The sequence below is a fragment of the Triticum urartu genome, chromosome 6A (genome assembly GCF_056163025.1).
Source record: "Triticum urartu cultivar PI428250 chromosome 6A, HENAU_Tu73, whole genome shotgun sequence".
Classification (NCBI taxonomy): domain Eukaryota; kingdom Viridiplantae; phylum Streptophyta; class Magnoliopsida; order Poales; family Poaceae; genus Triticum; species Triticum urartu.
The window spans coordinates 477,666,761-477,680,669 of NC_141878.1; positions in this window are offsets into that span (position 1 = coordinate 477,666,761).

Genomic DNA, 13,909 nt, shown 5'->3' on the forward strand with positions numbered 1-13,909 from the left:
GGAACCCTAGGTGGGGGCGCAGCCCCCTCCCTCTCCCCTATATATAGTTGAGGTCTTTGGGGCTGCCAACAGATGAGTTTCTGACCTCTCCCTGGCGCAGCCCTACCTCTCTTTCTCCTCATATCTCGCGGTGCTTGGCGAAGCCCTGCTGGATCACCACGCTCCTCCACCACCACCACGCTGTTATGCTGCTATTGGATGGAGTCTTCCTCAACCTCTCCCTCTCTCCTTGCTGGATCAAGGCGTGGGAGACGTCACCGGGCTGTACGTGTGTTGAACGCGGAGGTGCCGTCCGTTCGGCACTAGGATCTCCGGTGATTTGGATCACGACGAGTACGACTCCTTCAACCCCGTTCTCTTGAACGCTTCCGCTTAGCGATCTACAAGGGTATGTAGATGCACTCTCCTCTCTCTCGTTGCTAGATGACTCCATAGATTGATCTTGGTGATGCGTAGAAAATTTTAAAATTCTGCTACGTTCCCCAATAGTGGCATCATGAGCTAGGTCTATGCATAGTTTCTATGCACGAGTAGAACACAAAGTAGTTGTGGGCGTCGATTTTGTCAATTTACTTTCCGTTACTAGTCTTATCTTGATTCGGCGGCATCGTGGGATGAAGCGGCCCGGACCGACCTTACACGTACACTTACGTGAGACAGGTTCCACCGACTAACATGCACTAGTTGCATAAGGTGGCTAGCGGGTGTCTGTCTCTCCCACTTTAGTCGGATCGGATTTGATGAAAAGGGTCCTTATGAAGGGTAAATAGAAATTGGCATATCACGTTGTGGTTTTTGCGTAGGTAAGAAACGTTCTTGCTAAGAAACCTATAGCAGCCACGTAAAAATTTGCAACAACAATTAGAGGACGTCTAACTTGTTTTTGCAGCATATGCCGTGTGATGTGATATGGCCAAAAGGATGTGATGAATGATATATGTGATGTATGAGATCGATCATGTTCTTGTAATAGGAATTACGACTTGCATGTCGATGAGTATGACAACCGGCAGGAGCCATATGAGTTGTCTTAATTTATTTATGACCTGCGTGTCAACATAAACGTCATGTATTTACTTTACTTTATTGCTAAACCGTTAGCCATAGTAGTAGAAGTAATAGATGACGAGACAACTTCATGAAGACACGATGATGGAGATCATGGTGTCATGTCGGTGACGATGATGATCATGGCGCCCCGAAGATGGAGATCAAAAGGAGCAAAATGATATTGGCCATATCATGTCACTATTTGATTGCATGTGATGTTTATCATGTTTTACATCTTATTTGCTTAGAACGACGGTAGCTAAAATAAGATGATCCCTCGCAATAATTTCAAGAAAAGTGTTCCCCCTAATTGTGCACCGTTGCGAAGGTTCGTTGTTTCGAAGCACCACGTGATGATCGGGTGTGATAGATTCTAACGTTCGAATACAACGGGTGTAAGCCAGATTTACACACGCAATACACTTAGGTTGACTTGACGAGCCTAGCATGTACAGACATGGCCTCGAAACGCGGAAGACCGAAAGGTCGAACATGAGTCGTATAGAAGATACGATCAACATGAAGACGTTCACCGATGATGACTAGTCCGTCTCACGTGATGATCGGACACGGCCTAGTTGACTCGGATCATGTATCACTTAGATGACTAGAGGGATGTCTATCTAAGTGGGAGTTCATTAAATAATCAGATGAACTTAATTATCATGAACATAGTCAAAAGGACTTTGCAAATTATGTCGTAGCTTACGCTTTAGTTCTACTGTTTTAGATATGTTCCTAGAGAAAATTTAGTTGAAAGTTGATAGTAGCAATTATGCGGACTGTGTCCGTAAACAGAGGATTATCCTCATTGCTGCGCAGAAGGATTATGTCCTTAATGCACCGCTCAGTGAGCTGGCCCTCGAACGTCGGTTGTGGATGTTGCGAACATCTGACATACACGTTTTGATGACTACATGATAGTTCAGTGCGTAATGCTAAATGGTTTAGAATTGAGGCACCAAAGACGTTTTTGAAACATCGCAGAACATATGAGATGTTCCAAGGACTGAAATTGGGATTTCAGGCTAGTGCCCACGTCAAGTGGTATGAGACCTTTGACAAGTTTCTTAAGCCTGCACACTAAGGAGAAAAGCTCAATCATTGAGCAGGTGCTCAGATTATATGAGTACTACAATCGCTTGAATCGAGTGGGAGTTGATCTTCCAGATGAGATAGTGATGGTTCTCCAAAGTCACTGCCACCAAGCTACTAGAGCTTCGTGATGAACTATAACATATCAGGGATAGATATGATGATCCTTGAGCTATTCGCGACACCGCGAAAGTAGAAATCAAATAGGAGCATCAATTGTTGATGGTTAGTAAAACCACTAGTTTCAAGAAGGGCAAGGGCAAGAAAGGGATACTTCATGAAACGACAAATCAATTGCTGCTCTAGTGAAGAAACCCAAAGTTGAACCCAAGCCCGAGACTAAGTGCTTCTGTAATAAGGGGAACGGTCACTGAAGCAGAACCACCCTAGATACTTGGTAGATGAGAAGGCTGGCAAGGTTGAAAGAAGTATGTATTGGACATACATTATACTAAATGTGTACTTTACTAGTACTCCTAGTAGCAGCAGGGTATTAGATACCGGTTCGGTTGCTAAGTGTTGGTAACTCGAAATGATAGGCTACGGAATAAACAGAGACTAGTCAAAGGTGAGACGATGATATGTGTTGGAAGTGTTTCCAAGGTTGAGGTGATCAAGCATCGCATGCTCCGTTTACCATCGGGATTGGTGTTAAACCTAAATAATTGTTATTTGGTGTTTGCGTTGAGCATAGACATGATTGGATTATGTTTATCGCAATACGGTTATTCATTTAAGGAGAATAATGGTTACTCTGTTTATTTGAATAATACCTTCAATGGTCTTGCACCTAAAATGAATGGTTTATCGAATCCCGGTCGTAGTGATACACATGTTCATGCCAAAAGATATAAGATAGTAATGATAGTACCACATACTTGTGGCACTACAATTTTAGTCACAATGGTATAAAACGCATGAAGAAGCTCCATGTTGATGGACCTTTGGACTCGCTTGATTTTGAATCACTTGAGACATGCAAATCATACCACATGAGCAAGATGACTGAAAGGCCTCGTTTTTAGTAAGATGGAACAAGAAAGCAACTTGTTGGAAGTAATACATCTTGATGTGTGCAGTCCAATGAGTGCTGAGGCATGTAGTGGATATCGTTATATTCTTACTTCACAGATGATTTGAGTAGATGCTAAGTATATTTACTTGATGAATCATGAGTCTGAATTATTGAAAGGTTCAAGTAATTTTAGGGTGAAGTTGAAGATCATCGTGACAAGAGGATAAAATATCTATGATATGATCATAGAGATGAATATCTGAATTACGAGTTTGGCACAGAATTAAGACATTGTGGAAATTGTTTCACAACTAATATAGCCTGGAACACCATAGTGTGATAGTGTGTCCGAACATCATAACTGCACCCTATTGGATATGATGCATACCATGATGTCTCTTATCGAATTACCACGATAGTTTATGGGTTAGGCATTAGAGACAACCACATTCACTTTAAATAGGGCACCACGTAATTCCAATGAGATGACACCGTATGAACTATGGTTTAGAGAAACCTAAGCTGTCATTTCTTAAAAGTTTGGGGCTGCAACACTTATGTGAAAAAGTTTCAGGCTGATAAGCTCGAACCCAAAGCGGATAAATGCATCTTCATAGAGTACCCAAAACAGTTGGGTATACCTCCTGTCTTAGATCCGAAAGCAATAGGGATTGTTTCTAGAATCGGGTCCTTTCTCGAGGAAAAGTTTCTCTCAAAAGAATTGAGTGGGAGGATGGTGGAGACTTGACGAGGTTATTGAACCTTCACTCAACCAGTGTATAGCAGGGCACAGGGAGTTGTTCCTGTGGCACCTACACCAATTGAAGTGGAAGCTTATGATAGTGATCATGAAACTTCGGATCAAGTCACTACCAAACCTCGTAGGACGACAAGGATGTGTACTACTTCGGAGTGGTACGTAATCCTGTCTTGGAAGTCATGTTGCTAGACAACAATGAACCTACGAGCTATGGAGAAGCGATGGTGGGCCTGGATTCCGATAAATGGCTCGAGGCCATAAAATCCGAGAGAGGATCCATGTATGAAAACAAAGTGTAGACTTTGGCAGAATGTCTCGATGGTCGTAAGGCTGTTGAGTACAGATGGATTTTAAAAGGAAGACGGACAATGATGGTAAATTTCACCATTAAGAAAGCTCGACTTGTCGTTAAGATGTTTCCCGACAAGTTCAAGGAGTTGACTGCGGTGAGACTTTCTCACTCGTAGCGATGCTAAGAGTCCGTTGGAATTATATTAGCAGTCACTGCATTATTTATGAAATCTTGCAGATAGGATGTCAAAAACAATGTTTCCTCACGTTTTTTTGAGGAAAGGTTGTATGTGATACAACCAGAAGGTTTTTTCAATCCTGACAGATGCTAACAAGTATGCAAAGCTCCAACAATCCTTCTAAGGACTGGAGTAAGCATCTCGGAGTTGGAATGTATGCTTTGATGAGATGATCAAAGTTTTTAGGTGTATACAAAGTTTATGAGAAACTTGTATTTCCAAAGAAGTGAGTGGGAGCACTATAGAATTTTTGATGAGTATATGTTGTTGATCAGAAATGACGTAGAATTTCTGGAAAGCATATAGGGTTATTTGGAAAGTGTTTTTCAATGGAAAGCCTGGATTAAGCTACTTGAACATCGAGCATCAAGATCTATAAGGACAGATCAAAACGCTTAATGGTACTTTCAAATGAGCACATACCTTGACATGATCTTGAAGGTGTTCAAGATGGATCAGTCAAAGAAGGACTTCTTGCCTGAGTTGTAAGGTATGAAGTTATAAAGCACGACCACGGCAGAAGAAAGAGGAAGGACGAAGGTCGTCCCCTATGCTTTTGTCATAGGCTCTATACAGTATGCCATGCTGAGTACCGCACCTGATGTGTGCCTTGCCACATATCTGGCAAGAGGGTACAAAGGTAATCTAGGAGTAGATCACCAGATAGCGGTCTAAATTATCCTTAGAGGAATAAGGATATGTTTCTCGGTTATGGAGGTGATAAAGAGTTCGACGTAAAGAGTTACGTCGATGCAAGCTTAACACCTATCCGGATAGCTCTGAGTAGAGATACCGGATACGTATAATGGAGCAACAATTTAGAATAGCTCCAAGTAGAACAGTTATTTGAAATGGCTCCAAATGTAGCATAGTAGTTGCATCTACAAGATGACATAGAAATTTAAGAAGTACAAACGGATCTGAATGTTGCAGACCCGTTGACTGAAACCTCTCTCGCAAGCATAACATGATCAAACCCAGAACTCTTTGGGTGTTAGTCACATGGAGATGTGACCTTGAGTGTTAATCACATATCGATGTGAACTGGATTATTGACTCTAGTGCAAGTGGGAGACTGTTGGAAATATGCCCTAGAGGCAATAATAAATTGGTTATTATTATATTTCCTTGTTCATGATAATCGTTTATTATCCATGCTAGAATTGTATTGATAGGAAACTCAGATACATGTGTGGATACATAGACAACACCATGTCCCTAGTAAGCCTCTAGTTGACTAGCTCGTTGATCAATAGATGGTTACGGTTTCCTGACCATGGACATTGGATGTCATTGATAACGGGATCACATCATTAGAAGAATGATGTGATGGACAAGACCCAATCCTAAGCATAGCACAAGATCGTGTAGTTCGCATGCTAAAGCTTTTCTAAGGTCAAGTATCATTTCCTTAGACCATGAGATTGTGCAACTCCCGGATACCGTAGGAATACTTTGGGTGTGCCAAACGTCACAACGTAACTGGGTGGCTATAAAGGTGCACTACGGGTATCTCCGAAAGTGTCTATTGGGTTGGCACGAATCAAGATTGGGATTTGTCACTCCGTGTAAACGGAGAGGTATCTGTGGGCCCACTCGGTAGGACATCATCATAATGTGCACAATGTGATCAAGGAGTTGATCACGGGATGATGTGTTACGGAACGAGTAAAGAGACTTGCCGGTAACGAGATTGAACAAGGTATCGGGATACCAACGATCGAATATCGGGCAAGTACAATACCGCTAGACAAAGGGAATTGTATACGGGATTGATCGAATCCTCGACATCGTGGTTCATCCGATGAGATCATCGTGGAACATGTGGGAACCAACATGGGTATCCAGATCCCGCTGTTGGTTATTGACCGGAGAACGTCTCGGTCATGTCTGCATGGTTCCCGAACCCGTAGGGTCTACACACTTAATGTTCGATGACGCTAGGGTTATAAGGAATAGATATACGTGGTTACCGAATGTTGTTCGGAGTCCCGGATGATATCCCGAACATCACGAGGAGTTCCGGAATGGTCCAGAGGTAAAGATTTATATATGGGAAGTCCTGTTTTGGTCACCGGAAAAGTTTCGGGTTTTATCGGTAACGTATCGGGACCACCAGGAGGGTCCCGGGGGTCCACCAAGTGGGGCCACCGGCCCCGGAGGGCTGCATGGGCCAAGTGTGGGAGGGGACCAGCCCCAGGTGGGCTGGTGCGCCCCCCCACAAGGGCCCAAGGCGCCTAGGGTTTGGGGAGGGGGCGCCCCACCTAGCTTGGGGGGCAACTTTCCCCTCTCCCCCCCTTGGCCGCCCCACCAAATGGGATCTGGGCTGGCCGCCGCCCCTAGGGTGGAACCCTAGGTGGGGGCGCAGCCCCCTCCCTCTCCCCTATATAGTTGAGGTCTTTGGGCTGCCAAAAGATGAGTTTCTGACCTCTCCCTGGCGCAGCCCTATCTCTCTTTCTCCTCATATCTCGTGGTGCTTGGCGAAGCCCTGCTGGATCACCACGCTCCTCCACCACCACCAAGCCATTGTGTTGCTGCTGGATGGATTCTTCCTCAACCTCTCCCTCTCTCCTTGCTGGATCAAGGCATGGGAGACGTCACCGGGCTGTACGTGTGTTGAATGTGGAGGTGCCGTCCGTTCGGCACTAGGATCTCCGGTGATTTGGATCATGACGAGTACGACTCCTTCAACCCCGTTCTCTTAAACGCTTCTGCTTAGCGATCTACAAGGGTATGTAGATGCACTCTCCTTCCCCTCGTTGCTGGTTTCTCCATAGATAGATCTTGGTGACACGTAGGAAAATTTTGAATTTCTGCTACGTTCCCCAACAATTAAACCATACATTTAATATTTTGTGATCTACATGAATGTTTTTATTATATCCCCCTTGAATACCTATCCTTTTTGGAGTAGTCTTATAACTTGTGCACATTGCCACTTCATATTTATATACTCTCAAAAATATTTAAGTGAAGCATAAGAGTGCAATTATTTCTATAAAATATAACCACCGACGTGCTCTAACAAATATAAGCGAAGAACTGGAGCAACTGCCTAGCTCAAAAGATATAAGTGAAGCTCATAGATTATTCTAACAAATCTACTATATCTAAATAGGAGCACACCACTACAAGATTTCCCTTGACATGCAGCCTATCCACCTCATCACTTGCCAAATCAGCAACTCTATACATGAGACATGCCATGCCATTCCATCAGTATCAATTGTATGCGACCAAATTCTGGCCGTCTCTTGCGTTTCAATTTTAGAGGAAAACCATTTTTCCACTACATGCATGCTCCCATGCCATTAAATATTGTTTTAATTAGCGGACATGTTGTGTTAAAAAATTAACTACTGGAGCCATTAATCACCACTTTCCACGCTGAAAGCCATTCAATAATAAGCAGTTTTCTTTGGCTTTCATTCGTTTGCTCCACCTCCATCCCTGATTCGTCTCCCAACATTTCACCTCCCCCCTCCTGAAGTGTTATCCCTTTTAACCCATAGGATCCCTATCGCGGCCTCCTCGGCTCCGCCTATCCATGGCAGTTCTTCCTCCCTCTTAAACTTCTTTAGTGTTATCCGTTGCAACATATCTGCATCCCGAAGACGACAACATGTCAATTATCCTTGGTAGACCCTTTTTGAACACTGCATGGGTTGTTATTGATTGCAATAAAAGCAAAGTCACTTTTCATATCAATGGTAACGAGCATATTGTGCACTTTCCAAAGAAACAATTTCAAGTGAATTGTATAAATGTTATTGAAAAGTCTCCTACAATTAATATTGGAAGATTCCAACTCCTTCTACCTACTTTCAAAAAATAATAGGATAAATCATGACCATTTTCACTCTCTAGTTGGTCGCTTCTCAACCTAATTGCTAGCCTTCGCCTATACTAAGCGGGAATACTGATTGTGCATGAAAATCCTTAAACGAAAAGTTATTCCACATGAGTCCACTGCATCTACCTATATGCGGTATTAACCTACTGTTCCAAGTACATTTGCATGTGCCACCTCTAAATATTCAAATGAACATATGTTTTGTGTGCTCGCTCCGCTCATGGAGCGACAACGGGTGGTCAGTATCTTCCATGCTAAGCAGGTTATTCTCATGACGAGTGTTTATTCACTCGTCCTTGCACGAGAGGGGCCGGTAATAGGGATGCTGTAACACCCTCGATGCGACTATAGCTCCCACGTGTCGAGGCATGACTTAGAGACATAATCGCATTGAAGGCATATGTCGCAAGTAAGGTAATCTTTACACATCCCATGTAATATAATAATAAAGGGGAGATAACATAGTTGGCTTACACTCGCCACGTCAATCAAGGTACATAAATAACATTACATCATCCAAACACTCATGGCCCGACTATGGCGCCAAAATAAAAGATAACCCAACATGCGACACGGTCCCGATCACCCCCAACTGGGCACCACTACTGATCATGAGGAAAAGAAACATAATAACGTTGAGAGTCCTCGTCGAACTCCCACTTGAGCTCGAGCGCGTCACCTGGAGCGGAATCGTCAGGCCCTGCATCTGGTGTAATAGTAAACTATGAGCCACAGGGACTCAGCAATCTCGCACCCTCGCGATCAAGACTATTTAAGCTTATAGGTAAGGCAAGGTAAATATAAGTGGAGCTGCAGCAAGCGACTAGCATATATGGTGGCTATCCTGTTCGCAAAAGAGAGCAAGAAGAGGAGGCAAAGCGCGAGTGAGAAATCTGGGGAACAACCTGTGCAAACATTACTCCAACACCGTGTCCACTTCCCGGACTCCGCCGAGAAGAGGCCATCACGGTAACACACTCAGTTGATTCATTTTAGTTAAGTTAAGGTTCAAGTTATCTACAACCGGACATTAACAAATTCCCATCTGCCCATAACCGCGGGCACGGCTTTCGAAAGTTCATATCCCTGCAGGGGAGTCCCAACTTATCCCATGACAAGCTCTCACGGTCAACGAAGGAATAGACCTCCTCCCAAGACGTTCCGATCAGACTCGGTATCTCAGTTCTTCCAAGACACTTCGACAGGTTAAAACAAGACCAGCAACACCGCGCGAATGTGCCGACAAATCCCGATAGGAGCTGCACATATCTCGTTCTCAGGGCACACTCGGATGAGCCAGACGTCGGGTAGGCCAGCCCAGAGTTGCCCCTGGTAGCCCCGGACATCGCTCGGTTGGACCAACACTCAGAGGAGCACTGGCCCGGGGGGGGGCTAAATAAGATGACCCTCGGGGTCCGAAAACCCAAGGGAAAAGAGGCTAGGTGGCAAATGGTAAAACCAAGGTTGGGCATTGCTGGAAAAGCTTTAATCAAGGCGAACTATCAAGGGGTTCCCATTATAACCCAACCGCGTAAGGAACGCAAAATCCGGGAACATAACACCGATATGACGGAAACTAGGGCGGCAAGAGTGGAACAAAACACTAGGCGAGAGGCCGAGCCTTCCACCCTTTACCAAGTATATAGATGCATTAAGATAACAAGATAATATAATGATATCCCAACAAGTAAATAAAGGTTCCAACAAGGAACGGCCTCCAATCTTCACCTGCAACTAGCAACGTTATAAGAGGGGCTGAGCAAAGCGGTAACATAGCCAATCAACGGTTTGCATAGGACATGGAGGGTTAGAAGTTTGACATGGCAATTTGGGAGGCTTGAAAGCAAGTGGTAGGCATCGTAGCATTGGCACAACAAAAGAGCGAGCAATCTAGCAAAGCAAAGATAGTAGTGATTTCGAGGGTATGATCATCTTGCCTGCAAAGTTGTCAGAGTTGACTGGATCCTCGAAAGCAAACTCAACAGGATCCTCGTTAGCGAACTCGTCTCTCGGCTCTACCCAAACAATACATACAAGCAACAAGGACACAATCAACCACGTGCAAGGATCAAACAATATGATGCAAGGATGGTATGCTATGCGGGATGCGATGCGGGATGCACATGCGAGAATTGACAAGGGATGCATGTACCTGGCCTCAACATGGAAATCCAAGCGTTCCACTGGAAAGATGAGATGAAATCGCTTGAAAACGATATAAAGATCACCGGAATCGGAGTTACGGTTTGGAAATGACAAGCAAAACAAATACGACACCGGTTTGCGATTTACAGCAAGTAGCCAACTAAATGCAATGAGATGAACATGATACAACACCCAAACATGACAACAAAATACATGGCAGGGATGCACTCGAGATGCTTAACAAAAGTCTAGCACTAAGCTACGGCCAAATCATCCATTAACAGGTTCAAACAAGCATGGCAAAAATGCATATGGCAAACAGATCTCAGACTTAGTGAAATTAACACTTGTCTGGAATTTCAGATCAGGTAGCTCACTTCGAAGCAACAAAACTACATGCTACAGGACCTGAATAGGAAAAGTAAAGCATGGCATGGAGCTAATAAAATAGCTTAAAAAAGTCCCTTAGTGACCTTGAGCCAAAAGAGATTAGAAAATACAATTGCAAGCATGTGAACATGGCAAAAACATAATCAGATCACAGACTTAGTGAAAACTGGAGCATGCTGAAAACAGATATCAAGTAGGCATGTTTACGAGCTCGATGCACTCACTACGGAGCAAGACATGTAAAGCTAAGCATACATCTATCAAGAACACACAAAATGCAAGCTAGAAATGGTAAGAACAATAGCATAACATGCACGGATCAACTACAACATCATCGGCAAAATTGCAAACAAGTTGACAATCTGCCCCGATTCACAAAGTAGCAAAAGTATAGCTCGATTGACTCAAGCTAGGGTGCTCCATAATTGCAAACAAAGACATGGATGGATAGAGCACTACAAGATTAACAAAACATCCTTACTGATCATCCTCAAAAGAGGCACAGATCACTAGGAAACAACATGAACATATGGCCATATGAAATAAACAGATTAAGGACTTAATGGAATTGCTAAGTCCCTGAAATCAGCACTTCCAAGTGCCTCACTTCGCAAGCTTGTGCTAGTCACCACACACATCACAAAAATACATGGCTTGCACCTCTGGAAAGATGACAAAACCCTTAACAAAACATATTTAGAGCTCAAGGGCATACCATGCACACAATAATCATGGCAAAAAAAAAACAAATATGCAAATGGAGTAGCAGATCTGACAAATATCTCAAGTAGCCCTCTTCTAACAGCATTTCGGGCATCAAGATGAACTCAAATGAAAATGATGCAATGGAATGAAATGATGTACTCTCTGATACGAACATTTTGATATGCTATAAGCCAAAAACGGAGTTACGGATGCGGAGATACGACACGATGAACAGGAGCACATGGATCTGGGATTTTTGGGACTTAGAAGAAAAAAACCACCTCGCGGAAAAAGTCAACTCCGACGGGTCGAGGCCGGATCCGTCTTCTCCGGCGACGGCGAGGTCCGAACATGGCGAGGGAGGCCGGGGAGCGGCCGGATCTGGCTCTGGGAGGCGGCAGACGGCGCCGAGACGGCGAGTGGCGGGGCGGCGGCTTGTGGCGCCGGAGTGGGCCGACGTTGATGGCGGTGGGCGGCGGGACGCAACGCCGGCGAGGTGGCGGCGCACGGTGGCGGCGGGGTCCCGGCAACGAGGCGGAGGCGGCGCAGCGCGGGCGGCGCTCGGGCGGCGGGGAGGCGGGTGAAGCGGCGCAGGGACTCGGGCCGGGAGGGCCGCGGTCGGGCCCCGTGGGCCGGCGCGGTGGGAGGCGGCGGCGCGCCACGTGGCGATCGCTGAGAGGGCGCGGGCGGCGGCGGACGTTGTCCGGCGCCGGCGGACACGCCCGGCGCGCGGAGAGGAGCGGGGAGCTAGGGTTAGGGTCGACTTGATCCGAAAATTTCGGGGAGGTGGCTATATTTATAGGTAGAGGGAGCTAGGAGAGTCCAAATGAGGTGCGATTTTTGGCCACGCGATCGTGATCGAACGCTCTAGATGATGGAGCAGGTTTAGGTGGGTTTTGGGCCAAATTGGAAGGGTGTTGGTCTGCAACACACACGAGGCCTTTTCGGTCCCTCGGTTAACCGCTGGAGTATCAAACGAAGTCCAAATGATACGAAACTTGACAGGCGGTCTACCGGTAGTAAACCAATGCCGCATGGCAAGTCTCGGTCCAATCTGGAAATGTTTAATCCCCACACATGAAAGAAAGCTAGAAATGACCACCGGAGGAGAACGAAGCGCCGGAATGCAAAACAGACAACGGGGAAAATGCTCGAATGCATGAGATGAACACGTATGCAAATGCAATGCACATGATGACATGATATGAGATGCATGACAACGACAACAACACACGAAGACAAAAACCCGAACCCGAGAAAATAAAATAACTTAACGCCGGAAACGGCAAGAGTTGGAGTACAAATTGGGAAAGATACATCCGGGGTGTTACAACACTCCACCACTACGAAAGGATCTCGTCCCGAGATCTAGGACTGAAAGAACGCTGGGTACTCAGAACGGAGGTGATCCTCGCGTTCCCAGGTAGCTTCACGGTCGGAATGGTGTGACCACTTGACTTTGAGAAATTTGATTGACTTGTTGCGAGTCTTGCGTTCAGTCTCTTCGAGAATAGCAACTGGGTGCTCACGATAGGAAAGATCTTCTTGGAGCTCAATGTCCTCGAAGTTGACGGTGTGGTCCGGAGTCTTGAAGCACTTTCGGAGCTGAGAGACATGGAACACATCATGAACATTTGCAAATTTTGAAGGAAACTCGAGTTGATAGGCGAGATCGCCTCTCTTGCTGACAATCTTGAAAGGTCCCACGTATCTGGGGGCAAGCTTTCCTTTGATACCGAAGCGACGAGTACCTTTCATAGGAGAAACGCGGAGGTAAACATGATCTCTGATCTCGAAAGCCAAATCACGGTGCTTACTATCATAGTAGCTCTTCTGGCGGGATTGGGCTGCTTTGAGGTTATCACGAATGACTTTGCACATTTCCTCTGCCTCTGTGATTAAGTCATTACCCAAAAGCTGACGTTCACCGGTTTCAGACCAGTTGAGAGGGGTACGACACTTCCTGCCATACAGAATTTCAAATGGGGCCTTGCCCGAACTTGCTTGAAAACTGTTGTTGTAGGAGAATTTAGCATAAGGAAGACAATCCTCCCACTTCATGCCGAAGGAGATCACACAAGCCCTGAGCATATCTTCAAGAATCTGGTTGACACGCTCGACTTGACCGCTAGTTTGAGGATGGAAAGCTGTGCTGAAGCGGATGTTGGTGCCCATGGCCTTCTGAAAAGAATCCCAAAACTTGGAGGTAAAGATGCTGCCACGGTCTGAAGAGATCACTTGTGGAATACCGTGCAGAGAGACAATTCGAGAGGTATAGAGCTCCGCCAATTGAGCTGCAGTGATCGACTCTTTGATAGGAAGAAAGTGAGCCACTTTGGTGAGTTTGTCGATGACAACGAATATAG